Source organism: Microtus ochrogaster (genome assembly GCF_000317375.1).
Source record: "Microtus ochrogaster isolate Prairie Vole_2 chromosome 6 unlocalized genomic scaffold, MicOch1.0 chr6_random_2, whole genome shotgun sequence".
Classification (NCBI taxonomy): Eukaryota; Metazoa; Chordata; class Mammalia; order Rodentia; family Cricetidae; genus Microtus; species Microtus ochrogaster.
This window is the reverse complement of record NW_004949095.1, coordinates 892,382-909,255: the sequence shown is the minus strand read 5'-3', so window position 1 is coordinate 909,255 and position 16,874 is coordinate 892,382. Positions and strand designations below refer to the sequence as shown.

General features: G+C 43.3%; 1 protein-coding gene across 3 annotated transcripts in view; it reads left to right on the top strand.

Moving 5' to 3' along the window:
* Nucleotides 1–16,874, top strand: part of C6H1orf21 (chromosome 6 C1orf21 homolog) — a 205,812-nt gene that overhangs the window by 41,650 nt on the left and 147,288 nt on the right. Inside the window, exon 2 of one of the 3 annotated variants that reach the window (XM_026787592.1) lies at nt 6,522–6,826. The exons of 1 other annotated variant lie outside the window; for it this stretch is intronic. The gene's annotated coding sequence lies outside the window, so the exon portion shown is untranslated. Of the gene's footprint in view, nt 1–6,521; nt 6,827–6,944; nt 6,966–16,874 lie in introns of those variants that run through there. One more of the 3 variants, XM_026787593.1, reaches the window with a different exon arrangement.

The window sequence follows — 16,874 nt, the reverse complement described above, 5'->3', positions numbered from 1 at the left end:
GGAAATGACTTTGTCCACTTACTCTCTAAGGCTCACTTACTTGATTAGAACTATATTGAGAGGCCCATGTTTAAATTCGGCTCCAGCTGTTTTGCTTTGGGTAGGACACTTTACCTTTCTGGGTTTCACCATTCTTCCCTTATTTCTAAAATGAGAGCGATGATAGACCCCACTTCTGTGGACACTGTGAAGTGTCAGTATCTTGGAGGTTAGTAATTTATTTCTGGTGAGCGACCATTCAACGATAGCCCCTTTAAATTTCAACCCTTGGAAAATCCCCAAGCAGAACTCCATTGAATTCTTTATCTTATCACCATGTAGGGGACCATGGATGAAACTTTGCAGATCAACACATTTGCTGCACAAAGAGGAACATGACCGTAGTGTGCAGCTTCAGAAGGAAAAGTATAGATGGAGACCAGGGCCCAGAAGGAAAGATTCCCTTTCCTAAGCAGTGTGAGAGACATGATCAGAGCAGCTACAGATGAGGAGGGGAAGTACGTTGCTTGGACAATGCTAGCTGTGCCTCAGGCGTCTGAATTAATAAAATATACACACACATTTAACTACATGAGCACTGAGTTGTGTTAATATTTTCCAGGCATCCAAGTAAGGATTTATTCATTGTTGTTGCATTGAAACAGGGTCTCATGGAGCCCAAGATGGTTTTTGATTGTTTTATAGAGCCAGGGTTGGCCCCGAGCTTCTTGTTCTCCTGTCTTCCGGGTGCTGTTTGTTCCAGTATCCCTTTGTGTCTGGAGATACTGTTCCTTCCTAAGGACATAGGTTCTTGCAAAGCCCATGGTCTGCTGGCCTGTGCCTGAGTAGATAAACTAGGTGACAGTGAGGAAGTAAGAGAGTCTGAACAGAATGAAGAACGAGATTTGTTGGATGGGATCCAGATGCAGGGAGTGATGAGAGGCTGTTTTAACATTAGGGTGTCACGGAGAGAGGACCCAGTTAAGGAAGAGGACCGCAGGCAGAGCTGTGACCTCCGTACGCATAGGTCTACCCTCTTGGGGTGTTTTCCTCACCTAGGTTCCTCCATATTTGGTCTCAGTGACTCCAGACCACGTGGTCATTCAGTTTTCATCAAGACACATCTTAAACACCCATTGGGTGCCCAACACTTGGCTTACACCGATGAATTTGGTGCCCATTCAGTCTAGAGACGCTCACAGTCCATTTCTTCTCTGTTGAAGATGTACTCATCAAGGTGGCCTCTAAGTTGCTGACACTGGGAGGGGCGAGAGAATCTGGAGCCGCAGAGGCCTGGTGTCTGGCTCCTCTGAAGTTAAATGTGCTGAGCACACCCGTCCCTTCCCCCGTGCTGACTTCGGTCATAGGAAAGTTCTTTGCATTTGCAAGTGACATAATTTTTTTTTCTTAAAAAAAGAATCTCTGAAGGTTTCCAATTCTAAAATTCTGTGATTATATGATTCTAAATTAGTTTAGGAAAGTAGGCAGACAGTTTTGAATGTGTTTCCATGGACACTGTGGATGTTGTGTTGAGGTGTCTGCTTAGTCACATTTGTTACCATCTGTCATCAGAGAATTGCTGAATTTTGGTCTGAGGGCAACTCAAGGCACTGACGGGGAATCTGCTGTCCTAATAGTCAGCTGAAACATTAGAATATTCTAGCAGTTTAGGATAGCCGTCAGACAACATTAAGCTCGCCAGGCAATGTACAGTATATAAAAAGCCACAATTACAAGCATTTACTTATAACAGAAAATAATTTTTAGTGTAAGTCTACCCAATATGATCTGCTTTAGGATATACTTAACAACGTTATCTACCATAAATTCACCCATTTTTCAAATCAACTGGAGATTTTTGTGTATGTATGGTATGTATGCCAAATTTGGCAACCCTAGGCAGGATCAGTTTATAAACTGTGTCCTTGTGAATGTTTATCACATAATAAGAAACTTTGTAGTCAATTCTAGTGGATTCATCCATTCTAAGCCCCTACTCAGAAATTAATTGTAATTCAAGCATGATATATTTTATTATTTGTAAGAATTTAGTGTTTCTTTCTGTCTCATCACTAATGAAGTGGCAATCCTTTCATTAAAGTGACTATAAATATAATGTATGTCTCCAGTCAGTTATTTCTATTTTTAAAAAGCAGATTTTTAAATTAATATTTTTTTGAAGTTTGAATTTATAAAGTACTTTATGAATGATTCTTGACTGATAAAGCAGGTCTGAAATTGATAGGGGTTAGGACCTGTCAATGAGCTACATACACACCAGCATCTGTTCCCCAAATAGTGGTCTGTAGTTCGTCTTTGATAATCACTAGCCTTGGAATATTTATGTCTATGACCATTCATCATTTCTTTTTTTAAGATCTGGTGCCTGTGTGAGGAAGAAGGAAAAATACAGCCCCATGCCTTTGCAAAATGTATAGGCTTTTGGTGATTTAAAGTATGCACTCAAGAGGTCTGCCAAATCCTTGAGGTAACTAGGAATTCCCTCTTTCTTCTTTTGCTACGTTCAGTGATGAGAACAAGAATTTTGAGTGCAAATTTGATGTTTTCATGATCATAGTTGATATCCAAAGACAGGGTCTAGAATCTTTATTTTTTTTTTAAACCTCCATTCAGCCTCAGAAATTGCACTGAGGGTCAGGATCAGTGCTGTCTGAGGCAGACCACAAAGTGTGTGCTTCACTCCGTAAACATTCTATCGAGCACATCCTAGTGGCGGCCACTGATCTCTGGTTGGAAACACAGCTGAGAACAACACAGAGGGTGCTTGGTTTCATGGGACACCTTGTCCTAAGAGCGAGTGGCAGCCATAACCAAGGAAAGAACTGTTTTCATACAAACATCTCAGATACTAGTGAGTGCCATAAAGTCAACAAACTAGGTCACATACCGGCACGTACCTTGGGAGATCCTTCTCAACCAGGAGTTTTGTATTGAGAGCTGAAGGGTAGGGAAAAGCCAGCTGTGTGGAATTGACTGCCTAAAGGCTCTTTTGCCCATTGTGGAAAAGAGGAGACTAGATGAGGGTGTGGCAGTGGGATCCACTTGAATTTTTTTTTTTTTTCTCAGAAGAGCAAGCTCCTTGAATCCTGTAGAAGGAGCAGGCAGACTGCGTTCCTGCCACTTGGCTCCTGGCCACCTGGCTAGCTTATGCCTTGAAATAACAAAACACAAATTGTATTCTTTTAAACAGTGCCTGGCCTATTATATCTAGCCTCTTCTTGGTTAACTCTCACATCTTGCTTAACCTATTTTTAATAATCTGTGTAGCACCATGAAGTGGTGTCTTACTGGGAAAGATTCTAGTGTACGTCCATCTTGGTCTGGAGCTTCATCATGTCTGCCCTGGAGAGGAGAGGCATGGCGTCTGCCTCACTTCCCTTCTTCCCAGCATTCTGTTCTGTTTACTCTGCCTACCTAATTTTCCTGTCCTATCAGGCCAAGCAGTTTTCTTTATTGATTAACCAATGAAACAACAGATTGACAAATGACCTTCCCACATCAGAATCCCACCGTGGAAGGGATTTTAATAGCCTCTCTCCTCCATTACACACAACCACACACACACATTTCAGGGTACAAACATTGTCCTGTAAGCACAAAAGGGATTTGGTATTTGGATCAAGCTTACCCTACAGGGAACACAGAACTGACCTGAAGTATGAAACCAAGGCTCTTGTTCTAGTCATTTAAACACCAGGAGTAAATAAGGAAATCTTTGTTTAACAAGAGGTGTCTCCCACACCCCCCCTCCACACTTGGCTAGCTTCACCTCATATCTCAACTCCCTGTGTTTGGCTCCTCTGTTCCTTGAGAACCTTTCCTCCTGGTGTCACACCCAGAGTGTAAAGACAGGGAGCAACTGCAGCTGAAGTGGACAGGAGACATGGAGGTGTCAGACGGCATGCATGCTTGCTGGCGGGGGCCAGTGGGAAGTTACATGTAATCTACAACACATGCACCATTTTATGAACTTTCCCCAGTGGTCAAGAAAGAGGAAGGGTTAAGGAGATGGTTAACAAGCCAAGATATTCGCCACTAAGAAAGCCCAGCGATCTGAGATTTGATCCTTGGAACCCGCATGGTAGAAGGCAAGAACTTCTCCCTTCTGTTGACCTCTGATGGAATGAGTCTTCATATGCACACACATGCCATAAATAAATGACTACATTTTAAAACTTAAACAAAAAGAGGCGGTTGGAGTTCACATTGTCAGTTGCGTTTAGGAGCTGACTTGTTCCTCCAGGTTAGTGTGACACGGGGCTTTGCTCATTTCCATGCTCTGTGCTTGCTGACTTTCAGGGGGTGCTACACTGAGAAGTCGATTTTGCTTTGTTTTCCAGCTGTTACGAATTGAAGAGCTGGAAGTGGTCTCGGGACTTCTGTAGTCACCCAGGGAAGCCCCTATTTTTCTCTTTTCGGATGACGTGTTACTGGAAGGGCAGATGGGTCCCTCTGCATGTGTGGCCATTTCTGCTCCCCAGCGTAATGCTTCTAGCTTTCCCCTCCCAGCAGAGAGAAAGCAGTTTATCCTCCTAGCAAGACATATTGAGTAAGCTGGCAAGATTGCTCAAGGTCAGGCATAGATTGGCTTCCAGTACGAGGTACACTTTGCAGAGGGTAATACACAGGCAGATCTCTTGGTGACCCTCTGGTTGGAAGCACTGTTGATGGGCCGTACCTTTTTATTAGATTGTGCACCCCTGGAGGATAGGGACTGTGCTTTGTCTGTTATTGAATACCTTTGTGTTATTAAAAATAATACAACAATCGTTTATGAAGAGAGTTATTTTGGCTCTGGGATGTTTCAGTTCACTGCTTGAGGTAAGCAGTACTAACCGGCAAGACACATGGTAAACAAGGCTCATTCTTTTTGTGCCTCGTGTGAGAGACAGAAAGGAGAAGGAAATCTGAACCCATAATCCCTTTAGAGCCTAAAACCTTCCCGTGGGCCCCACCTTCTACTAAAGTATCTACCACCTCCCTGTAGTGCCAAGCTAGGATTGATTCTTTAAAATGTAGGTGTTTGGCAGGCATTCCAGACCCAATCTGAAGTCCCTGGCAAAGCTTTCTGCAACTGGAAGAGACACAAGAATACGGTCACCTTAAATGCAACAAGAATCTCCCCACTGACCAAAAAAACACAACATCACAAACAGATAACAGAAGCTACGTCGTGGGGCTGCAGTCATGACACGTCATTAAGAATGTCATTTTTCTGTCCCTGGCTTGTTTCTTCACATGGGTCCGCCTTAAATCCTGGTGCTGACCCTGGTTCACTCTTTGATCTTGAGCAGTGCTGAGGTGGTTCTGTCAGAGAAGATCATGGATCCGGTGGGAGGTAGGGCCTAGCTTACGCCTGTGTCTCTAGAGCTTGCTGTGACGGCTCTAGGCTAGTCTTACCTATGGTCCTGTTCTCTGCTTTCCCATCCAGAAACAAACTGTTTCATGCTCCTGTTGCCGTGGGCTAACCTCTGCTACTGTCCTGTGCCTTCCCCATCACAGTGAACTCCTTCCCCTAAATTTTCTCCCCCCTCCGGAATGTCACAGCACTGAGAAAAATAACCAGTACAAACAGGTTTGCCTTGCCTCTGGAGGCCCTGGTTTCTACATCAACACAAATGAGGGTGAGAGGGTTGTGTGTGATGGAGCTGAACCTACTCCAGGACAGCCCAGACTTTAAGCACTGTTTTACCTGATTATCACAGTCTCCGGAAAGCTTTTACTTTTTCTCCCTCCTTCCTCCCTTCCTCCCTCCCTCCCTAAACCTACTCTCTACCAGGATTACATTCTGTGTTTTAGTTAAAATAGAAACTGTTAATAAGATTTGTAAGCTACTTGAGACCAGTCTGACAGTTTGTGAACTAGAGACAGGACATCCATGATGTGATGGGACATCATCTTATGTGTTCAGGGTTGCAAGGACAGTTAGGGTTATGATGCAAAGAACAGTGGGATAAAAATAGAATCTAATGATTCCTTAAGAGTTTTTGTTTCTCATGGTTGATTTAGAAAAAAAGGAAATTAAGAGTTTGCTTTATTGATAGTCAGTTGGTTTCTCCCCATACCATAACTTGAGGAATCATATTAGACATGTGTCCTGGTTCTGCTCCACCAGTTCTGATGGAGCCAAGTCACATGAGGGTGGGAGCCACTAATGTGGATTTTAAGATGATTTTGGGGGAATAGAGTTATAAGAAGTGATTTCTGACTCCTCCACAGTACATATTGATGGCCTTGGGAAACTCGCTTCAAAATCAAAAGCATTAGAAAACACTTGCTCTTATTTTTTTATTTGTTTAATTAAGGAATTTGTTTACATATTGCCTTGAGGAAAGTTAAAGATTTTTTTAAGTACAATGTGAAAACTGTGTGTGTGGTGTGTGTGTGTGTAAAAATGGGGAGTGGGGGTTGTGATCTGTGTGTCACTTAAAGGTTCCCTTAAGTTAGGCATTCAGCAATTACTGTTAAGTATGGTAAACATTATTAAGAAACTGTCTGAGATTCAACATTCCATCCTCCAGGGAAACTCCTTAAACAGGAAGGTAAACAGCTCAAAATTGCTCGGGGAAGTTCCTGAAACTGACCAGATTCACTCGGCCCCTCCCTGCCAGAGTCAGAAATAGAAGCTGCAAAGAAGACTCAGCTGGGCTCAGAAGAAGACTCACAGATAAACCGTGCTGCGAGAAGCAGAAACGAACATCCCTATGAGAGCAGACCAGTTGCTCGGGAAGGGTACATCCCAGCCTGTTGAGCTGCCTGCAGGCTGTGCAGTGTGCCTCGGGTTTTCCAGCTTTGGGAGCTGTCATCTATGCTGGGGTGGGCCTTGGTGAGTCATTTGAGTAATTTCTGCCCCTGTAAGGAACCCCTCACCTATACTCCTGCTGTAAGGAACCCAGTGGAGCGCATTGGTTCACAGGACTTCGGTGGTATCTGTTCTTTGCTCTGTTGTGGGATCCCTATCTGGGGTAAGTAGACATTTGGGTGTGTCTCCCCGAGGAAAGTTTTGTCATACAACAGAAACCTAGTTTTCTTTGTTCAATGAAAGATACCTGGCTAAGAGACTAGCCAGATTCCAGCTTCTCTTAAAAAGGTCCAGTCCTGGAGTGGCTTAGCATTTCTGTTAGAATACTGATTCCAGAGACTGGGAGAGGTGTCTTCTATGTTTGAACCTAAAGGGTCCTGTCTAGTGCCCTCTGTTTAGCTCAGCCTACTTGGGAGCTGAAGTTCCACTTGCTTCCTTTGGAGTGGCATGGAGGGGAGGGGTACCTTCTGAACAGGCCAAGTTGGTTAATGGAAATTTCCATCCTGAGCTAACTAGACATTTCACCTCAGTACAGCTTCCTCTTAATTTTTGTGATGGAGTTACTTTTAGTGAGTTACCATGTTTCTCCTAGTCCCTTTTTGTCTCTGCTTGTGTCTGTTCCTTCTCTTTTACCATTAATTAATTCCCACAGCTCTTTCTTAAATCTTCCCTCTATTGAGAGATACTACATATATATGTATATATACATATATATGTATATGTGTGTGTGTGTGTGTGTGTGTGTTCATTTTAGGAAAAGGTGGGAGGAGCATCTGTTTTGTTTGGAAATCAGATATCAGCTCTGCCCTAACTTTAGGAGCTTGTTTCCAGTGTTAGACTTTCACACAATTGGCATTTATACCCTGGACTGTTTATTCTTTTATTCTCAGTGAGCCTAAAAGGACCTTGTTCCTTTTTAGGTCCAATTCCAAATGAGAAGGCAGTAGCAGTGCTGTGTGATTTTAAAAGTTTTGAGTGATTATAAGCATGGAAGCTAAGGTCATACATGACCTTCCTTAAATCCTATACTGAAGCCCTGGGAGATAGGTTTTATGTTTCCTACTTTATCAATGATTGGGCAGAACTAGCAATGTAAGCATTGTGGAATAAATGTATACTTCTGAGCATCTTGGAAACTTCTTAGTGTGTTTAAAACTGCTGTAAACCCCAAGATAATCTAAAATTTGTCATTATTGTAGAAGGTTTACACATAATTAAAGTAATTTGTTCGTCCGCTTTTGCAGTATCTCATGTCCAGCAGGTCTGGATATTGGCCTGATGTTCTCTGGTAAGATGGAAGGTAGCCATGACATCACAGCCCAACCTTTGGATTCTCTTCAGTTATGGTGTGATCAGTAAATAGAAGAGGCTGATAAGGAAGTGCTCCTTGGACTGTGGGGGTCACATGGCTCGTGAGTTAAGTCCTGACTTTCCCCTTACTCTTGGGTGATCTTGCAAGTCACCCAGGACCTAACTTTAGGATAGTCGTCTATAAAGTGGAAACAGTGAAGCTTTAGGTGGGAGTGATCGGATTAAATGGAAAAATGTCTATAAATGCTTAGAGCTGGACACATAATAAACACTCATTCAAATAGCAGCTGCTCATAATACTTAATGCCATCGTAGACTGTAAGTTGGGCGAGGCAAGTTCTGAGTCTGTTGGCAATAGAACCTCCGTTAAGTCCCTTTATCTCTGAATTTCTTGATTTATATGAGGGTGATATTTAAAAGAGGATATAGTAAACCTTATGAGAAATATAGAGCATTAAATGATCTTCATAAATGCTGATGACCCAACCCTCTGGCTAACAGGCTCTGGGTCCTGGCTGCTATAGGCACCTAGAATTACTGGGGTTTTATGTACACCGGTCATTAGTTTCCCCAGGGCACTTACCAGCTTGACTCCAATCCCATGTTTCTAGTGATTGACATATGCTTTCTGGGTCAAGACTTGGATTAGATGATCTTTAAATACTTTGAGGATCTGAACTAGTTTGATTGTGAAGATTAAAGTCTTTATTCTTCTAGAGTTGATAGTTTTTGGAAAATCTTCTTCTGTTCTGTTTTAAATTAATTTTAAGTCAGGATACAAAGTAATTAATTGTCTTCAATATGGCATTTTAATATGTATTTATCCTATACCTTGTTTGTGTCCTCCTCCACGCTGCCCTCCCCTGCCCTCTTTTGTTGGTTCCCTTTTCTGTCTCCTTTCATGTCACCTGATAGGTGGTCCTTATTTGCATCTCTCTGGATATATCCTGTGCTGAAAAACTTTCTGTGTATGAAGGAGGAAGCTCTAAATGAAAGGGCTGTGACATGGAGTCTGCCAGTTTATCCTGTTACCGTGTGAGTTGCATGTTTCCAGGTGTGACTGTTGTGAGTCAGAGCTTGGTATTAGACCAACAATGTTTGAAATAATTAAAAACATCGTGTGACTTTTTAATGTAGAAGCATTTGCTTCATTTCCCCCTTCCAATTCTGTATGAAGCACTGTAGGTTGAAGTTGGTCTTGGCAGCAGCGGTATCTGGGTTTGAATGTGAAGGGAAGGTGCGCCATGCTGGGGAAGAATGGCTCCGTGCCTTTTCCTGAGAGCCCCTGCTCACAGGTACTTCCCTAAAGTTTAGGTGCAAAGTCCCGTAATCATTTCGTTAGCATGTCTATTCTTACCGCAGTCTGTTTATTTCTGTAGGCTGTCGGTACGCCCTGCACACACTGCTCTGGGTGAGACTATTATGCATAAGATAAGATCTTCTTCCTTAGCTTCTCACGGTTTGGGAACTGGGGATGACAAGAACTGCTCTGATGCGTATCATCATCTGGTTTTACAATCTGAAGTTTTGTTCACCACTGGATGTACTGGATTTCTTTTTCACCAGAATAAAGTCTATAAGTACCGTAACAGCTTTCCTCTCTTCTCTCACAGAGGGCCCCACCTCCTGTGGCAATTTTCATGAGCTCCTGTTTGGTTCCAGAGCTAAGATTCCGTTGTAAATACTGTACCCTTGAAAGCAGTGTTATATCCACTTCTACTTTTGCTTCTTTTTCTGAGCCTGTGGTTTCTCTTAGTACCCCAGACTGGCCTCAAACTCATCATCCTCCTGCCTCTGACTCCAAAGTACTGAGATAGTACAGGCCTATGCCACAACACAGGGCTCTTTGACATATTGGGAAAATTGGGAAAGGTCTTTTCCTGTAATTTGTCTTGATTTTCTCCTGTGGGTGCTACAACCCTTCTTCCCAAAGCTGTCCAGAGCATCCCTAGAGGGACATTAGTGAAGTCTCTTGAACTTCTTTATCCCATCAGTGCCATTTGTCTAGCTGGCCTTTCAGAGCAGCTGAAGAGATGCGAGCAACTGTAGGTTCCTGCTGACCTGGCAGCTCAGAAACAAATCCCTGGGCCATGATAGCTAAACAAAGTCTAAACGGTACCCATTTCTAGTGTACCTGAAGCGAGACACCCCATTCCTGGTGGGGGCTGCACACAAGCAGGAATGGAAGCACAGCATGATTTTCCAGAATAAGCAGGTATTAAAGTTCTTTCAATCAAAGAATTCTTGTTTCTCGAGGAGTGCAGGCTCCTTCCAAGCCTTTCATCTGAAGGTGTTAGCCATATTTCATAGGAGGTTCTTTCTTCCTATGAAGCCAGTTTGCATGGAGACCCCAGGCTTAGTGATCCAGAGCTCAGCGAAGGAAGATCCTTGCTATGTTCTTTCTGGGCTTCCTCCCCAGGTTATAATAATAATCACCCCAGTCTGTTATTCTCAGCATCATTTTGCAGTGAAGTGGACTCCAGGACACCCTCTTACTGCCTGGGAGACTTCGGGGGAGGTCATACTACATTCTAACCTAGTTCTTTATAATGTGAAAATGAAGGTGTCATATCTAGCTTTCCTGTGCAGGTCATGTGATTGTTAGGAGGAGAATGAATGGCATGCTCCGTGCTGTCCCACAGGGAACAACATATAATGCTCTCAGAGAGGAGGTTAACCAGGAGTGGAGGTAGACAAGGAAGATAAAAGTAAGAGTCTCCAAACTAAACTATCATACACCTGTTGAGTTCTCAGCATGGAAACACCTAGAATGATTTAAGCATTTGTTCAGCTGTCATGTGGAATATGACTTGTGCTGAAATAGACAGGATGCAAATGAGAAAATAGCAAGGCATGGTGGGTTACTACTTCCATGAGAGGTGGGAAAAAAACCCTAGCAGTAGAGGTAATGCTTGAGCTGGGCCTTTCCTTTTTGTTCTCTACAGTGGTTGTTTGTCTCTGGTCTGTGTACTGGCATCACTTGCTGGCTATTTGACTTAACGCTCGTCCTAACAGAAGTCACTTTTTAGGTGTGCTTACAAATGCCCTGAAAGCCGCTGGTTCTCAGATGCCAGTTTCTGGATGTGCACTTTTATAATGAAAAATCTATTTACTTTTTTGGGTCAGTTTTGCCCCAAACTACAGCTCTATAAATCAAAAGTTGCCTTGTTTTAGACATGGTATTTATTTCTAATGACTGGGTAATTATAATACACAGGGACACTTAATGCTTTGAACCATATTTGATATAAATGTTGGAGGAAAATTTATTCTTTAGGGGTATAGACAAGAGAAAGGTCAAAGGCCTGAAGTAGGTTTTCAGAAGGACAGTTGATGTATTGAGTGTATTCGCTTGAAAATGGATGTCATGTGAGGACAATGGTGAGAATTACAGTGTCACGTGCAGCCTTGAGTGACTGCATTATTTTATGTTAATAGTTACATTGGCACTGTCATTGACTAAATATTTTTCTTGCAAGATAAAGAAATGTGATTTCTTTATCTGTTTACAAGACTGTGTTTACAAGATAAAGATAGTTATTCCTGGAGTTGACATAGTAGAGAATTCTCTTCTATGAGTCTTCCTGGAAGAAAGCACAGAAATGTGTAATTCTGACAGTTTTAATGGCAGACATTTTAAAATTCATGGCATACTTGAAAACTTCCTATGGAAGTAAACACAAAAATAAAAGACTGCGGGTTTTTGTTGTTGCCATGCATGCGGTGTGTGTGTGTTGACGAGTCTAAGACAGAGTTCCTCTGTAGGTCAGAGGACAACCATGAGTATCACTTCTTGCTTTTTAACTTGTTGATACAGGGTTTGTCATGACCCTTGCTGCCTACCGTAGGTTATCTGGTCCCACACAAGAGCTACCAGATGGTCCTGACTCTACCTCCCGCTTGCCCATCAATCTGTGTGCTGCTGCACTCAGCCTTAGTGAACCTGCTGATTAGAACTCAGGTCTTCACACTTAAGTGTTCTCTCTACTTCATATATATTAAGTTTCCAGAAGTAAATATTAAGAAACAGCAACAAATCGAAACATGACTTGAAAATGAACTCTCGTTTCTCTGTCCTTCCCAGGATCCCCACCGCACATTTTTAGAAAGGGTGGCCTGTCGTTGTAGTCTAGACTTTGTTATTGATCCAGTATCTTCTTCTGTTGCCTATTTTTTTAATTTAATTTTATTTTATGAGTATGAGTTTTGTCTGCATGTATGTATGTGCACCACAGGCATGGATGGCGCCGGTGGAGATCAGAAGATGCTCTGAATCTTTTGGAACTTGAATGGAGACAGCTGTGAGCAGCCACGAGGTTGCTGGGTCCTCTGCAAGAGCAGCAGGTGTCCTTAATCATTGGGCCTTCTCTCCAGTTGGTTACTCCTTTCTGAACTGCCATTCTCTTCAGTTCATGCTTTATTCTAGAATTCGTAATCAGTTCATAGTTCTTTAAAAAAATAATTAATTCCTCTGAGGTGTAGGACTTTGTGTATGCAAATGAGCATTTTCTCAGAAGTCAGCCTTTGACTTTCATCTTAGTTCAGCTTTGTGTGATTCAAGGACGCTCTGGACCGCCTCACACCGTCCTCAGTTACTACGTTTCCCTTCCACTGCATGCTTGAGTCTTCACCTCTGGCCTCTGGCCTCTGGCCTCTGGCCTCTGGCCTGCAAGTCCTCCCTCTGTATCAGCCCTAGGCACCTTTTGTCTACTTCTTGCCTTCCTGTCTGCATCAACACTTCAGAGGCTAGGTTTGGGTAATTTCTGCTCAGTGCCACACCTCTCAGTTCGCCTAGATTTTCCTTCCTTTCTTACCGGAATGTCTCTTAAGTCTGTGTCTGACAGCGTCCTAGGCAGACTGTCACCGCCCCGCACTTGCTCAGCCGACCTCCACCATGTACTTGGTGCCGATTGCTTTGCTCCCAGCCCTGTGTTGTCTGTTCTGGGAATGTGACACTAATCAGATTTGCTTGCTGTGCATTTCTGGTGATACTAGGGCTTATAGGGTCTCAGTAAAGTGCTCCATTAACCAGTTCCTGTCTTCATTATTCCTCCCCAGAACTATTAGACTATGGTGATTCAGATCCCCACCATTTTCTGGTCCCCTGCCCTGCCCTGCCCTGCCATCAATGTGGAAAATGTCTCTTTATCCTTCCCATCTTATGGGAAGGCTCTGCTGGGCCCCTCAGGTGCTACTGTTTGCAAACATCACCACCCAGGATTATTGTGGGCTTGAGCCATAGGTTTCCAGGGCTGTGCACTCACCTGTTAGACCTCTGTAGCATCTTTGAGAATGCCTAAGACTCGGAGCTGCTGAGTGCAAGTTGCCCTGAGCCTCCAAGGACTGGTCTTCCTTGCTGTGGACTTCACTCCCTGCTCTGCCTGGAGATGGAGGCAGGGACACTGCATAGCCCCTTTTCTGTTGGCTTTCATCTCCGCAAGAGAGGAGAGACGGGATGTGACAGCGTGTTTAAAGGTAGTTTTCTTTAGGGACCTGTGTGTGCTGCTCCACTTCTAAGTTCTCCTGTTTTCTCTTTTTTTTTTTTCAGTGACTTCTTTAAAATATGGGGGTAAAGCATTTGTGGTAAGACCATTCTCTTCCTAATCATTCTGATTAAATATATCTTTTGAAATCAGTCAGGCAGTAAAATATTATTTTAACTTTGCTATATACTACTTTTAACAATACAAAGAGATTAACTAGATTATTTTTAATTTTTATTTTATTAATTGTGTGTGTGTGTGTGTGTGTGTGTGTGTGTGCTTGTGTGCACGCACATGTATCCACACATTTCTTGGTGCCTACGTAGGTCAGGAGACAGCTTTGTAAAGTCAGTTCTCCCCTTCTACCTTCACACAGGTTCTGAATCATCAGACTTACGTGGTGTGTCACCAGCTCTAACTGGATTTCTTAATACCCGTGAACCACTGAACTCAGCATTGATAGTAGACCCCCTTTTTTTCCCAGAAACTAATACTTTAATTCTTCTGAGAACAATTTTAAACAGAAAAGGCTTTCCTGGTTATCTAAGCATTATACATACAATACCAGTCATAATTAAGATCCCTGTGTTTAATATATTTATAAGCCAAGGATTAGCAACTGTGAGCTTGTATCTAATTGTGTGATCATGCCTCTCTACATAGCTACCTTTCAGTGCCTAGCAACTTCCTCACGCCAGGGGGTTGAACCAAGAGGCAGGGCATGCTTACAAGTTCTGTAAGTGGGAAAGGAGGGCTTGCGCTGGCTGGATTTTGGAAATCTTAAGTCCCCCTAACTGGTTTGTAGGACATGGGTACAGAGCATGGAACTGAGGGAAGAATTTTATGCTTAGACGGTGTGTTGTAAGATTGTGTGTTCAGAGATTGTGAGCCTTGAAGACAGCATGGTGGGGTCCTGGCTAGATGCCTGATACAGCTGTCACCTTAGACTTTTTACAAAGGGTCCCCCAAGTTTTAGTTCAAGAAGTCCCATTTTATGAAACTTGCTAGAATCAGCCAAATGCAGAGCATGGGAGGTGTGGCTTTGCTGGAGTCAGCCGGGCCAATGTTCCTCCAGACAAACTGCTTCCTGCTGTCTTTTCCTCTACTTTCCTGGTCCCATTGCAGCTTGCCAGGTAAATGGAATGTGGGGACAGTGCATGTGGTAGAATGTGTGTCATTTGCCCAGTAGACATGCGTTTAAATGGATGTTAGCAATATCTTACAGTGAATGAGAAGTCTGTGAGCTTTACTGCAGTAAGTGATGGAGTATCTGCATTGTAGGTTTGGCATACTGCAGGGGTCTGTGGCCCCTAGATACCCCCCCCCCCAGGCCCAACACACAGAGGGAGAAGGGAGAGAATACATCTAGATTGCCTGTTCTTTTGCTTTAACTTTTATATACTGTTTGTCTACATCAGCATTAAAATTAATGAAATTTGATGTTCATGAAAGGTTTTAGAAAGGTCAACTTAGAATAGAACCTGTTTTTTTCCAGTTAATGAATTATTTTAATCTTTATAGCCAGCAGTCATGCAGGGTGAAACAGAACTGCCTGTAGCTCCAACAAGGACCTGGCACCCCTCTAGCCTGTGCAGGCACCTCCCCTCGGCTGTACAGCCTCCTCCATAAACACACACATAATTAAAAAAAGAGTCTTAAGGTATTTATGATGCTAATCATTTTTACATCGTACTGTGCTATGTAAGGACATTTTTATACAAGTGCATGGTGTACATTAAGTGTAATTTTAAGTTTTTTTTTTTAATTTGGTTTTTGAACACTGTCTTTAATCTCAGCCAGCCCATCAACATTTGTTGAATGTCTTGTGGCTCTGATGGGGGGGGGGGGAAGGTCTCTCTAAAGATTGAGGAAGCACGGCTGCAAAGCATGCCCCCAAACAAAAATGTGTTGGGCCTGGTCTGGTGGCACATGCCTGTCATTCCAAGCATTTGAGAGGATCGAGAGTTCAAAGCCAGCTTCAGCTACACAGTGAGACAGTTTTTTCTTTAAAGCTCATTGTGTAATTTCCTCCCAGTGAGCATTTGGCACATCGAAGGCTCTTCTGCTCCGAGTTCACAGAAAGGGCAGGAGTGAAAGCCTGGCATCAGAAAACTCGGCTTCCCATGTTTATAAACGGGACGAGTGCACGCTTGGCCGACTGGTTACAGCCTTTGTAAACTGTTTTGATTTGAGAAATAAATGTTAATATTAGCTTGTTGTTGGACAGAAATTAAAGTGCTAATGAGTGCCCCAGTGATCTCTCAGTCTCCCTCCCTTCAAGGCAAATACTTTGTGAGGTTCAAATCCCAGGTCAAAGCTAAGGCTGGGTACTTAAATGAATGGCTTCCTTGGTGACATACGGAATTCTTCTTAAATTCCCGGACAGCTGCTGTGTGGTAGGGAAGCACTCTTGAGGAATACTTTCCATAGAAAGTTTGGGACCTTCTTTTTGACAAGGTAGAATGTTGGCTGATAGGAGAACTGTCACGGAAGGAAGGATAATATGTCACTGCCTTGCCTCCTTGTCTTACTGTTGTGTAGTCAACCTACCTTAGCCACCTGAGACTGAGACCACAGACTGGAACTGGAGTAGAGCCCCCCCGCCCTGTTATTACTGAGGTCATCACCAGGGATGCCCTGACCTCTTCTCATTAGTGGGGTCACCACTAGAGAGTCCCTGGGTCTGTTTCGGTTATGTCAAACCAGCGAGTTAGGAGTTGCTCTAGAAATGACCTGAGTTTTCTGTTTGTGACAAAGTCATGTCCCAGATGCCTCATGCTATAGCAGCGTGACCCCCATCATCTCCCAGAGGAAAGAGGCGTTTCGGCCACCGTATTGACTGGACGTACCTTTTCGCTGATTGGTGTCTCAAAGCAAGCTTTGGTTAGCCTCTTTAATCAATAAACACCACAAAAACTTCTGTGAATCCCTTATTTCCCATGTCACATAGAATCGGTGAAATTGTATTCTCTGGGGCAGGAACGGAATCTGTGTTGTGTCCTTGTTTACACCCTGCCTTGACCCCCTTGGAGCATTGCTGTTCTGTGACCGAGTATCGTTTTACTGGAAACTGCCCTGTTTGATGAGGAATTTTTAAGTCCTTTAAGTCATTTAGTAGCTTTTCCTCATCTCCATTGTCTGTCCCTTAAAAGCTTTCAGTGGCCTCCGGGGAGGAAAGTCACTTAGAAGGACGCTTGAAGTCCTCTGCCAGGAGGACTGCCGTCTTCCAGGAGGACTGCCGTCTTCCAGGAGGACTGCCATCAGCCAGGAGGACTGCC